Here is a 13,411-nt window from a genome sequence, read left to right as displayed (position 1 = left end):
GCAGTTACCCATCCAAAAATCTCAGACTAAACCTGCATGAAGCAGCAATGCAATATAAAAGGGGTTCTGACATTTGTGTAGAAAATCTTTTTCCAGATCTAATCTTCAGGATCTTGTATCAAATGCATACAAACAGTTTTCAGTGGCCTCAGTCAAAATGTACATATGCATTATGTATACGATTTGAAAAGAACCTCACTGTAAGGTGCCAGTTCTACTGACTGATCTGCCTGGGTTGTGCTCTACCATACTGAAGAGACTGGTAGTGTGTGTATTTAACCTTGCATCATGCATGACTCCTTCCAGGGGAAAAAAAAAGTAAATAGAATAGAATAGACCAGACCAGACCAAAACAGAATTGAATAGAATAGACCAGACCAGAATAGAATAGAATAGACCAGAATAGAACGGAACAGAAGTTTTAGGTTTCTGCAACACAGCATTCTAAAACACTGTCTAAGAAAAACCCCTGAGCAATCAGTAGGTCTGATGTTCTTTCTCACTGAACTCACTGCTGCTGCTACAACCCCCAAAAAGCAGTGGTGAAAGTTTGTGGAAGAAACCAAAACAATTTTCACTGAAAAAAAGCAAAACCCAAGACACTGCCCATTGCTAAAAGAACTCAGATACACCAAATCATCCTATTTCAATTCACTACTACTATCTTAAGAAAATTAATTAATTCCCTCTGCAACAAAAGAGGACATCACTTAGGGAAAAGACAGACAGTGAAAGCAGTTACTCACAAAGGCCAAGAGAAAATGCAAGCTTCAATCAGCCTGCAGAGGGGAGGATCTATAGCTTTTTATCCATGGCTTGAGCTGTGTTACAATCTCCATTCCCTCTCCCTCTGTATTGCAGCACTGAAAGACAGATTTTCTGAGATTCTGGGACTGGTTTACTTATTCCAGTACTCATAACCCATACCACCAAAGAATTTTTACAAGAAAGTTACACAGTAATTTTCATAGGCATGAAATAATCTTACAGTTTATTCCAAAGCCTAAACCAAACTGGATCCACAAAATTGACACATTCTTAGTGCTGAGTCTGATAAAAACTATAAGGAATGATGCAGCTTTATTAGTCATGCTCTTCTTCGGATGAGCTTAGAAACTGTTAAGAGCATGAAGAAGTACAGCTGAAACTTTCATGCTTTACATGCTCTCTCTTTTAGCAAATCTGCCATAGATTTATTTCATTCTTGACTCTGAACATTTGAGTGATAAATTGTTGGGGCTGCCCCAGTTCCTGATGGGCCCTCACGCAGCCTAGCCCTAAGGAAAGTAAAAAGGATGAAGGAGGCTGCCAGGGAAAGGATTTTCCATGTTCAAATCTCGTTTCCAGCATACACAGAATTGGATGAGACATAATCACACCATGTCACCTTCTACATTTATTACGCAACTCCAGGAAATAAATATTAAGGAGCAATGCATATTCTTGTTTACTAGGCTATGGAATATAGAATAATTCAACCATGGAGAAAGCACTCTCATTTATTCTGAACAAAGACAAAATATTTTTAGTAGATTAAGAAAACAAACACATATTATTTTTTTTCATTAAAAAAATAACTTAAAAAAATTTTAATCTAGGAAGTGTTGAATTCAAAACTTATGAAGGCAAACTAGGTGTATTTTGAGATCTGTGAATAATATATAACAGTGCTCAGACAAGCTCATCTCTTCATATTGCCTTGAAAATCTGCTACATGAACTAACAGCCATCTTATTAGCTGAAAATGGGTGTGTGGCATAACTTTCAATTTTTAGGTGAAACTGACATTTCGATGCATAACATCATTGCGCAATGTAACAATATGACATGCTGAAATGATAAAATGCCAGCTCTCAGCTGCAGAACCAAAGAAGGAAAAAATTATTTTGAGATAGAAAAATTGCTGTTAGGTTATACAGCAGTTCTGCCCTCTCCCTCTCCTCCCCACTTCCCTCCCCCCAAAAAAGACATCAACAATTTTTCTTCTTAAGATATTCAGCAGTGCCATCAGGAGCATTATTACAGGCACCTGAGAGGTTCTTGCACAGTTGTTGTTTCTGGGTAAGGAATGAAAGAGTTGCTTGATGTACTGAAATTTTTAACCTGTTGCTCTATGCATTTTTTTATTCCTACCTTTTAATGTAGCGGCTCCCAGATTTTCCAATCACAGAATGATATTCAAACACTCAACTTGCTTGCAAGATCAACGCAGGCACTGAGGCTGACAGTTTGCAGACTTTTCTTTTAAGCTTCATGAGCCAGCTAGACCACTTTCCATGGCAGTACAAATCACAAAGACCAAAGTTTGGGAATCACTGTGTTGGAAAACAGAATTTAGAAGTAAAGAGAAAAGCCCAGTGTGATTTCAGGCTAATATTATAATGGAAAAACAAGGAGGAGGACAATATTAATGGTAGCTTCAAGGTGAAATTTTCCAAATGTTTCTTCAACTTCCTTTAGGCCTCAGTTAAGAACTGTCGTCTCCAGCAGCGTAGGATTAGGACCAGCACACATTAGCAGTCTTGACTCACCATGCAAGGTGCTGGTAAAAGATATAACTACATGGCAGACAGCCAATATTTACACAATGGATTACATTCATGTTCAGTGTAAAAATCTTTTTTGTCCTGCTTCAGCACTGACTAAAGAAATGCAAATGCATTTCATAGTTCTGGAAGTTATTTATTTGTTTAAAGATAAGACAAAAACAACAACACTGCATGATATTTATGCAAAGTCATATATTTTTTCATTTTTTCCTTGGGGGAAAAGATCTAACACCTTGCTAAACTTCATGCACACTCTTCACAAAGAATGATGTAGACACAAAAACCAGCTGGCTCAGCTCTCTCTCACAGCAAAATTGCAGTGCCATGGGCAAACGGAGCTCTCAAAGAAAAATAGTTTAGGGCAGAGGGGGTTGTGTACAGATTCCTTCACTTCCATGTTCCTGCAGTAGCAAACAACGAAGTGATGGGAGCGTGTCCAAACCCAGGCTGCAGTAAAAAAACGAGGTCTTGCATACTTGCCAACAGGTCTTGCATACTTTGTGGATCCATGGAGTCGGATGGGTGGCCTCTTCCATGGAGCGATATTGGCCCAAAAGTACAGTATGAAAGAACCACTGAAAAACAAAACTGATGGTATTTACTTTGCCTCAGATGAATCTGTAACTCAGGTGACGAGAGCAATACAGTTTTTAAGTGTCATGTGCTATCTTGCAAATTTCTGCATGTTATCATCTTTTTAACAGGTTGTGTCACCAGACATACGAAGGCATTTAGGAGGCCAGCAAACGGGAAAAATAAGGGAAAGCCTGCTCCCATGATGAGCACATTTCTTTTCTTCAATTTACCATTATTCAAAACAGTCAGAGTTCTATTTTTTACTAACATATTTTGGAACAAAACTGAATTATGAACCGATTTTCCAAATTGTTTTTCAATTCAATTGACATACTTCATTCAAATGAGCTACCTTCCAGAAAGAAGCATTTCAATTTTTGAAGCTGGGAGACTTTTAAAGAAAATATGCATTTTTAAATATACATACATGCATATATACACACACACATAAACATATATTTATATGCATATAAATATAAAGACAGAAATACTAAGGGCCACATGAGAATGAGGTATTTTAGTCTTACCAGAGTTGTTCCTATTAACCCAAAGCAATTCAGACTTTTTTACTGTTTTTTTCTTTTGTTCTATTTTAGAACTATAAACTATATATGAAATTGCAGAATATCTCATAAATTAGAAAATCCAGTTTTGTTCTGTTCTAAATCATTATTCCACTGTACTGCTTTGCACCTTTGTGATCATCCATAACTCATTCATTGCCCTCACATTGCTTATCACACATTGCGATGGCACATTTGCAACTAAAATTCCATTCACAGGACACAAGATATCACGCTCTTTACCCAAATCATAAGATCTTTAAATTAAGACATCAGTCATTATAGCATTTTTACATAAACATCATCCAGAAAAGCAGTCATTGCTATTTACATTTCATAAGAACATTATTATTCAACTTTTTAGCAACTAGACATCTATTGTTCTACTAAATAAAAAACCCCAACAAACTGCTGCATCTGAATTCTCACCCATAATGCACTCAAAATGACAATATACTACATGACAATACAGGCAATAGTCTGAGCATCTTGGAAGTTCCAGTTACTTTTTCTAGCTTGAGGGCAAGATTATCTGACTTTTCTCAGCCTTTTAGATAGTTCATCTGTTCAGAGGTATAATGCTCTGAGAACACGTATTGTAATTTTCTTTCATATTTTGTCAAGGATTAGCTTATGACCTCCTTGCAAATTTCTGCTTTTCCTCCTTACATTCAGATTAATTTTGCATTTTCTTCTTTGTCCTTCCTCCAACAGGTAGCTATCTTTGATGACATGCTTTTGTACAGTAGGACAATCTAGGGTAGTTAAATTTCAGGAGAAAGGTAGTTGAATTCTAATGAGCAAGTGGGATCAGCAGAGATCATTTCAGGTGATAAAACATAAGACTTGTTCACTTTTAAGCTAGCAATGCTGAAGTTAAAATGAACTATTTGAGTTCCAAATTTCTAGGAACATAAGGAAAAAAGCGAATTCATGCTGTTTGGATACCTGTATTACAAAAGCTGGCAAGGACCATCATTGCCCATGACAATATCATATGCTTACCTACAGATGTTTCCCATGCTCCTATGAAACACAGCATGTGGAAAAACAGGAATTCCAGTTCTGAAAATCTTTTTTTCTAGTGCTAATTATTTTAAATATATTTCTGCAACTACTAATACATTCAAAGCCAACAGGAGCATTGTTAAATATTTGAAGGTGTGCATACTTATTCAGAGACACAAAACAATAGTGCTCTTTCAGTCTTCAGTCTAGGATGTTTGGGATATACTGCATAAGGATGCCAGATTAAGATAAAACAACTGAGCTTACTTGGCAGCTAATTTCTGCTAAAGAAGGTGGGCCTTGTCTCTCTTCCCACCTTTGTCATCTTTTCCCACACAGTTTAACTACTTGTGCCATTCTTCTGACAATTCAACTAAGCCAAAAGAATTCGGTTTCCTCCTCCCACCCACTGACTTTTCTGTCAGCTTAGTGAGCTGAACTGGCATGCGTATTAACTACTCCAGAAGCCTAAAGGAGCCATAAAAAAAGGGGAAAGGCAAGAATACTATTTGGTCAGGATCAGCAAGGGAAGGACAGGGTGTGGGGTGGTACCACCTGTTCTGCAGGTAAGGTTTTACACAGGCTAAGCTTTTCTTGTCTCACCACCCTACATACATACATACATACAAAAGTTACCCAGATCTTATCCAAGCAAAGTCAATGGAAATCACAACTATCTGATGTATTTAAAATTAAGTCACTTTCACAAGATACCTACCTGTGGTTTTAGGCAGTTGTGACTAACACCTTCTCATCTGCACTCCAGTTGTTTTAAAGTACTGATAAAAGAGTCTGGTGCACTGCTGTTCCATGCAACAATGACTATCATTCTTTCCATCTGCAGAGAAAGAGAAAAGGATACACTCAAACTAGCTTTTAAGCAGAATTCATTATGGCACTTGAAATGACCTTTGAAAATTGTTAGTGAACCAGTTATCAACACTTAAAGTTTCATTCCTCTCACTGCATCCGGCATATTTTTTTTTTTCAGAAATAACTTTGCTAATTATCATTAAAAGCATTTACTCTGAAGTGTAAAAAGCTATACACTATACAACTGATTAGAAGGCATGTCACTGAAGTGTGTCTTTTTCCTTCCAATTCTGAGACCCAGACAGTTGCAGTATGACCTTATATCCTGACTATGTCAGTATAATACACATAAATGAAGAAATATTTTCCTATTAGCATTGATTAAGAAGTTTAATGGCAGCTAGTATCAATGCACTATCCCAGATACTCATTTTCCCACTTTACACCACTAGGGCTGGTAAAGTTAATTGTTTATATACTCTCTAAGACAAAAATACATTGGCCATTGAGAATGGTTATGCTGAGGCTTCTTAGCTTTATTATACAACCCATAAATCTTCTAACTCTAAATGCACACAATACCACAGAAATATTTCAGACCAGATCCTCTGCAGCAGTAAATCAATACAGCTCTACTGAAATCAATGGCGGTAGCGTGATTTACAGTAGCTGAAGATCTGCCCTTTCGATTGCGGCCAGTGATATAAGAGACCCAAGAGGGTTATTACAGTAATATTCAGGAATATATTTTCCAGTAAATTACAGTTCTTTAAATAGAGACCAAGGAAACAATGCACAGGCACTGCACTATGACACTGTTGTAGCAGAAGATTAGCAGGAGGGGCTTCCAGTTCTTCACATAGACTCTAGCTACCTGTAGGTAGGCACCAAGCAGGCACCAGACCTAACCTGGCTGCCTGTTCCTGCTACTAGGTGGGTCTAAACTTCTGCTCCTATTACCAGTGCAGATGATCCTTAACTTCAGCACTTCATGTGCCTAAAGCCAGCAAGTCCAGCCTGCAACTTGAGAAGTTTATATAAACTGTGTTTGTTGGATTAGCACTAAGATTTAGGAGACTTAGAAATTTGCATTAGTTCACACTTGAAACCGATGTAAAACTGGAATAACTTAAGAGTCAAGCAGGCCACATTATGTAATCACGTTTGCAGTTTAGTTTAATGATATTTCTGCGTTTGAAGATTTCTTAACTAGCTACTTACTGCTTGCAGAATATGCTCTAGCAAACTAAGTGCACTGGTGAATACAGTTGAGATGTGGCTCTGGAACATATTGTCGTGGTTCAACCCCAGCCAGCAACTAAGCACCACACAGCCACTCACTCACTCCCCACCACCCAGTGGGATGGGGGAGAGAATCGGGGAAAAAAAGTAAAACTCGTGGGTTGAGATAAGAACAGCTTAGTAGAACAGAAAGGAAGAAACTAATATTGATAATAATGACAATAATGAAATGACAATAATAATAATAATAAAAGAATTGGAATATACAAAACAAGTGAAGCACAATGCAATTGCTCACCACTCACCGACTGATGCCCGAGCAGTGAGCTGCCCCTCCTGGCCAACTCTCCCCAGTTTATATATGGGACGTGACATCACATGGTATGGAATATCCCTTTGGCCAATTTGGGTCAGCTGTCCTGACTGTGTCCCCTCCCAACTCCTTGTGCCCCTCCAGCCTTCCTGCTGGCTGGACATCAGAAGCTGAAAAATCCTTGACTTGGTACAAACACTGCTTAGCAACAACTGAAAACATCAGTGTGTTATCAACATTCTTCTCATACTGAACTCAAAACATAACACTATACCAGCTACTAGAAAGAAACCAGCCAAAACCAGGACACATATACTCAGGCTCTCTTGTTTATTCTTCATATTGCTTTATTACTTAAAGGCATTTAGAAGCTGAACATATGTTCAGCTGCAGGTGTTTTTCTTAGCAATTTTGCTAAATGTTTTTAAGTGACTCTATGCCTGTTTTTCCGGCCAGGCCAAGTCCTCCTCATGGCTGATCAAATTACCAGAGCTCACCTTGAAAACTCTGGTTTAAGAAGGCTTTAAAATACATTAAAATAGAGAGCTAAGATACCAAATGTGCCCACAGCACCACAAAGTTAACTGGTTTGTCATCTTTTTTTTCACCCGTAACTAATGTAGGTATTCTGAGTTGAGGACAAGGCAAAATACGAAAGGAGAGATAACATTTTTCCAATAGCTGGAAAAAGAAACAAAGACCCTCTCTCAAGCACAGAAACTTTTTGTTAGAGCTTGTCAACGTACGCTGTGAAAAAAGAAGAAAAACTTTTAAAAGTCCTTTTATTTGCCATTGACTAGAAATGGACAACATAAAGATAACAAGGAGAACTAATTTAGAAGAGTTTCAGCTCAGGTGAATGCACTGTTTTTGTAAGCCAACACTCAGCACTCTATAAACTTACAGGTGACTTTGGAGCTTTGTTTTTGTAAATGTTTTGGCTATTTAAAATCTGTAATAAAATAAGGGATTATTTCCTTCTTTGTTAACGAGCCTTCCACATCTCTTACCACACAACCTGACAAGATTAGGGATTGGAGAGAGAATGTTTAATTACTTTCCCAGGCTGTTTAATGTTTGCAAAGGCTGCTTAGAAATGTGGATGAAAAGAGAATAATTATCACTTAATTATATAATCTTTAAAGAAAACAAGAACAGGTTTTGTCTTTGAACTGTATGTATGCCAGATAACACAATACTCTTGGGCTCAAAACCCCCTCACAAATTACTGAAAGATGGTTGAGTATCTGTTATATCAGTTCACTGCATTAACACAAGTGCAATAGACCTAAAAAGAATACATGGAGGTTCTGTGATACATGACGTTCTATTAAAACTTCATTTTTTTAGGTAAGTATTTTAGACTGGCAAAAATACAGTCACAGAGAGGAGGAACTGAATTTACACCCTAAAAGTACCAATGGAAAAACAAGTAACATTGCTTTAATGAATAAAGAAGCAATTAGGTATTCTCTGTTATTTCTTACATTGATTCAAAGTCAAAGTCCCAGCTACATTCTTTGGTGGCATTTTGAAGATGACATTGACAGAAATTCACTGATGTGTTCCTTTTAAAGCAGGGGAGACAGGAACATAAAGGAATAATTGTTTAATGTATTATGAATTGCTAAGATGCAGTGTCTTCTTTGGACAGCAATATGTAAACATATCAAGTCATAAATTCAAACTTTCAGGTAAATTATTCGTAATAGAACTAGATAATTCGAGTAATTCTAGTACAAGACTGTACCTTGGAAAATCTGCCCTAATAGACCTTCTTTAAAACAGCACCTCTATAGCACTGCTAAGGCTGTACTTCATTACCTGTGATTGTACTTAAAAAAAATTAAGTCAGTGGGAGCTTTTTCTATTGAAATCCAGAATTTAGCCTTATTGAAGGAAGAAAGCAGAAAAATGCTTAGACTGAAGAAAGAGGGGGGAAAAAAGTAGCATTTCCAAGATGGGACAAAATTTGCTTTATTCCAGTCAGCCTAAGAATTACTATAAATTCTGGGGGGTTTTGTTAATGTGTCTTAAGGTGTGTTAACTCCATTCTAGAAACTAATTTTAACAATTTAAGATACTTAAATGAACCTTGATGAGAGTTAAGAATAAAACAGCAAGGATCTATTACAGAATAAGCTAAAATCTAACAGCTGGAAGCCTTGGCATATATCTTTGGCATGAATACCATCTTTACCTTAATATATATAGATATATATTTAGCTATAAAGTCAGCTACAGTGCACATTCATATAATACTAAATAACTTCATGATATTGTGACGGGTTGACCGCAGCCGGCAACTAGGCACCCACACAGCCACTTGCTCACTACCCCACTCCCGCCAGCAGGACAGGGGAGAGAACGGGAAGAGAAAAAGCAAGAAATCTTGTGGGCCAGAATAAAGGTAGTTTAATAAGTAAAGGAAAGATGGGGGTGGGGTGGGGGGAAGATGCAAAGGCAAACCCCTTCCCACAAGCAGACTGATGCCCAGCCAGTCTCTGAGCAATGGACACCTTGGAAGACAAAACTCCCACCCTGTTCTTCTCCTTACCCTGATTTATTGCGGAGCATGACGTTATATGGCATGGAATATCCCTTGGACGATTTGTCCCCAGCCCCAAATTCTTCCCCCTCCCCCATCCCATCGAGTGCGAGCTTTGCAGACTCTCAAGGTGTCCTTTCCTCTGGTTTTTGAGCCATACGTGAACATGCTGATCTATTCCTGTTAGGACTGAGGAAAGACATACAACCAGTTTACTCTCTCTCTTGTCACCTCTCCGTAAGGCATGCCCCAGGAGCATACGGTGAAGCGTCAGCAGTTCTCTCTCTGCTTCTGCTCCTTGGCAGCCCACAGTACCCACGCAGGTGAAGCCATTAGCTTTCTGACTGGCAGTGTTGTTATAGGGCTTTGCGTGGTTTTTCCCTTTTCCTTAAATATATGGTCTTTGGAATATGCTTGCTCTTTGCTTGCTGGAAAATCCACTACTGCTCTGGATAAAATTTAGTCTACCACTAGAAACACTGGACTTATATTCTTTACTTCTGCATGAAGTCAGGATTTTGACAAAAAGACAATATATGTATTTCTTTATGAAGTGGAATTGTTTGCATCTAGGAAGTTCACTAGCAAAAACTGTAGTACTGCTATGTTGCGTGGTATCAATGGGAAGCTGCCTTTCACAGCTGTGTTCACACTGATAGGGATTCAAAATCACATACATAACTGCCTTATGTCCTCTCTCTGATTTTCTGAAAGCACTCTGTCCTACTTTCACCAGTAATCTTACATACATAAGTACGTCTGCAAAGAGTCTTTCTAAGTGGCTACGTAATCCTGTGAGTTTTCCCCTGTCTCTAGTTGCTCTCTGAGTCATTCAAACTCATGGTTTCTGAAAATGTATTTTTGCTTCATCAGATTTGTGACCTGTTATACCACTAAGATGCTCTCTGTTTTTTCCCTACCCCCAATCTTGAGCAATTTTCCTGGATCAGGACAGCAGGCACACATGCTGTTGGGGTTTACTCAAACCAGGCAAGTATTCTAAATCAATATCCTCTGTCGACACTTCCTACTTCTACTTAGAAGAATATGAGATGCTCCCACTTGTTTTGCAGACAACTAACAATACTGCAGACCTTTCTGTCAGTCATTCTTACTGAAATAGCATACACATCTCTGAAGTGATGCAAATACTACTTTCCAAAAGTGAACATACAAATAAAAATTCACATACCTCAGCAGAAATTTAACTCTTCCACCAGGCAGTACTGTAGTCTGTGAATGCTTGATCAGTATTTTCTTTCATTTCTACATATTTTACAAATTTTATAGTAAACATAAAAAAAAGCCAAGTTACCAACAAGATCATGCTGTCATCCTATCCTTCAGTCTTTACCACCACCCCTGTCAAAAAAAAAAAAAAAGAAAGAAAAAAGAAAGAAAAAAAAGAAAAATACCTTGAAAAAACTGAGAGAGTTAAGCTGTAAATGCAAGGGCTTTGCGTACGCTTCATTTCATTTGAGCCTGCAAAAGCCTTATATCTCTGTACAGCTGAGAATGTTGCAGGCAGCCACAGATCTTCATGTGCTCATGCACAGATCTTTGTATGCTAAGGAGCCAAAGAGCCTAATTTGGTGTGTTAAAATAAAAGAACATAAGAAGTACTAGATCAGACAGAGGTCTAGCTGGCTTGGTATTCTGTCTCAAACACTGGTCACAAGCAGATGATTAAGACAGAACCAGTGAAGGACATTTCCCATTTTCTCGTGTGCTCTGCCAGGCTCCAAGTATTTTCTATACAATCCACTTATTCAGTAGGATGTATATTTAGTATTTGTAAAAAATACACAGTATCAATTTATATTTAGTATCCTTAAATGGCTTTCTCTCTCATGCTTTTGTCCAGTAATCTATGGATCCAGGTAACCTTTCACCATCTGCAACACCCTCTGGCAATGAGTTTCACTGACCAGAAGTACTGTGAAGAACCACCTCCTCTCGTTTGTCTGAATTTACCTCATCCGAGTTCTGTTTGATTACCCAAAAAGAAAACTTTTTTTTCCAAGTTGTTGGAGGCTTTGCATAGACCTAACTTGAAATCCTTAATATCACTGCAGTAAGGGAGAGAGGAAAGCAGAAAAATGCAAGAAAGGTAGAGCCTAGGCGCTCTGCTCTTTCAGACTTGGTGTTATATGGTGCAAGTTAAGGAAACCAGAGAATAGCTGTAATTCATGCTGATCTAGCACGTCTCCAAGGAGAACTGTTTCACTCCTTCTCTGACCCATCAAGGGTCATGCCCAGCTCGCTCCAATTGCTCTGCATTATGATTCTAGCCATTAAGTGATTTTTTCATGACGTAGCTGTCCAGATTCCTTGTCTATTCCCTGAAACATCCCATTTAATCTTCCTAAAATGGCCGTTACTTCCTCCTGAAAGTTCACCAGCCTTACTGTCCTTATGTTGCTGTTCTGATTTCCTCTTAAATGCTCAGATCATGATAGGCACATTCCAGACATGCTTCTGCTCTTCCTCATTTCCTCTCATGCATGCTAAATATATTGAAAAGGTTGGGATAGAAAATTCTGCTGATGGCAAGGGTACCGTAGGACTTCGTTCATTCCTAATCACATCTCCTGTTTTTAACCAGCTAGTAAACAGCTCACACTAGTCTTTTCTTTCTGCCTGGAGTTTTTCCTTCTTGTGTGAGGCACTGCAACTCTCTTCTAAATTTCTAAATGCTATAACCTTTCAGAATCATTTCATGGGATCACCAAATACCTTCCAGACAGGATTTTTCATTTGTTTAACAGGTGGGTAGAACAGGTGACATTATGATCTATTATACTTGTAACATGACTATACAGGAAAAATAATTTTTGAAAGAAACTTAAAGTATATCTTGGTTTTTTGGATTCCCTTTTTTTTTTTCTCATTGAAATCAATAGGGAACTGGAATATCTGTATTTGGTTTTTTTTTTCTTTAGTAAGGGCTTAGTTTCAAGTGACCAGTCCTTTTTATTCTTTGATGTTAGAATATCATTTATAATGACACCAACTCTTTTTTTTTTTTTTTAATCAGTCTGAACTAAGATTTCCAGTATTTCGCTGTGTATCTGCAGTTAGGGTCCTTTGTTACTAGCTATCAACTCATCTGATGCTGAGAATCCATTCATTTAACCCTTGTTAGTGAAATAGTTTGAATTTGTTTTATGAGGAATAGATGTAGATGAAAATATGAAATAACTCTTCCATTTCTGAGCCCCAGATTCATGCTCCACACTGTTGTACCTGCGTTGCTTGTGAGCAAGCACCAGCAGTTGGGAATGCTGCAAAGATAAAAATGAAGCCTCAGACCTCTGTCTCCATACATACCATAGATGTACAACTCTCGCTGACTCTTGTATCAAAGATTTATTGCTCAGATGTCCAGTGTAAGAATATGCAGTTCCCACACACCACACAAACAGTTTGTGCTGTGATATGAACCACAGCTAATGATATGAACTACATTTGTCCAACTATATCTACTATCTGAATGTGACACTAAATTCAGGGGAATCCTGGGTTAATCTACAGCAAAATGGATTGCAAATCTATAAAACTGAGTCCCTTCAAGAAGCAACTTCTGAAAATGTAAGTAACAGTCCAAACTGCTGAACAAACACATGCATCATCAAATCTATGTCAGAGCTTTTTTCAAGGAATGAAAATAAATATTTTATAAAATGCATCCACAGGATATGCTGAATCTACAAATAAAATTCCAGCTCAGATTTTGGGGCATAAAAAATTATATTACAGGAAAGGATTTATTCTCTTACAAAATAAGGCCTAAAAACTG

General features: G+C 37.9%; 1 long non-coding RNA gene across 2 annotated transcripts; it reads right to left on the bottom strand.

The window, feature by feature from the left end:
- Positions 1 to 2,923: 2,923 nt before the first annotated feature.
- LOC115340806 lies at positions 2,924 to 9,703 on the bottom strand. 2 transcript variants are annotated; one of them, XR_003923181.1, is made up of 3 exons: positions 9,622 to 9,703; positions 5,415 to 5,534; positions 2,924 to 3,124 (listed from the first exon to the last, which is right to left on the bottom strand). It is a non-coding gene; the product is annotated as an uncharacterized LOC115340806 (long non-coding RNA). The 2 variants fall into 2 exon arrangements; XR_003923182.1 differs by lacking the exon at positions 9,622 to 9,703 and adding an exon at positions 6,731 to 6,843.
- Positions 9,704 to 13,411: the final 3,708 nt, after the last annotated feature.

Source organism: Aquila chrysaetos, chromosome 4 (genome assembly GCF_900496995.4).
Source record: "Aquila chrysaetos chrysaetos chromosome 4, bAquChr1.4, whole genome shotgun sequence".
Taxonomy (NCBI): domain Eukaryota; kingdom Metazoa; phylum Chordata; class Aves; order Accipitriformes; family Accipitridae; genus Aquila; species Aquila chrysaetos.
The sequence above is the reverse complement of the archived record's forward strand: the minus strand, read 5'-3'. Positions and strand labels throughout refer to the sequence as shown.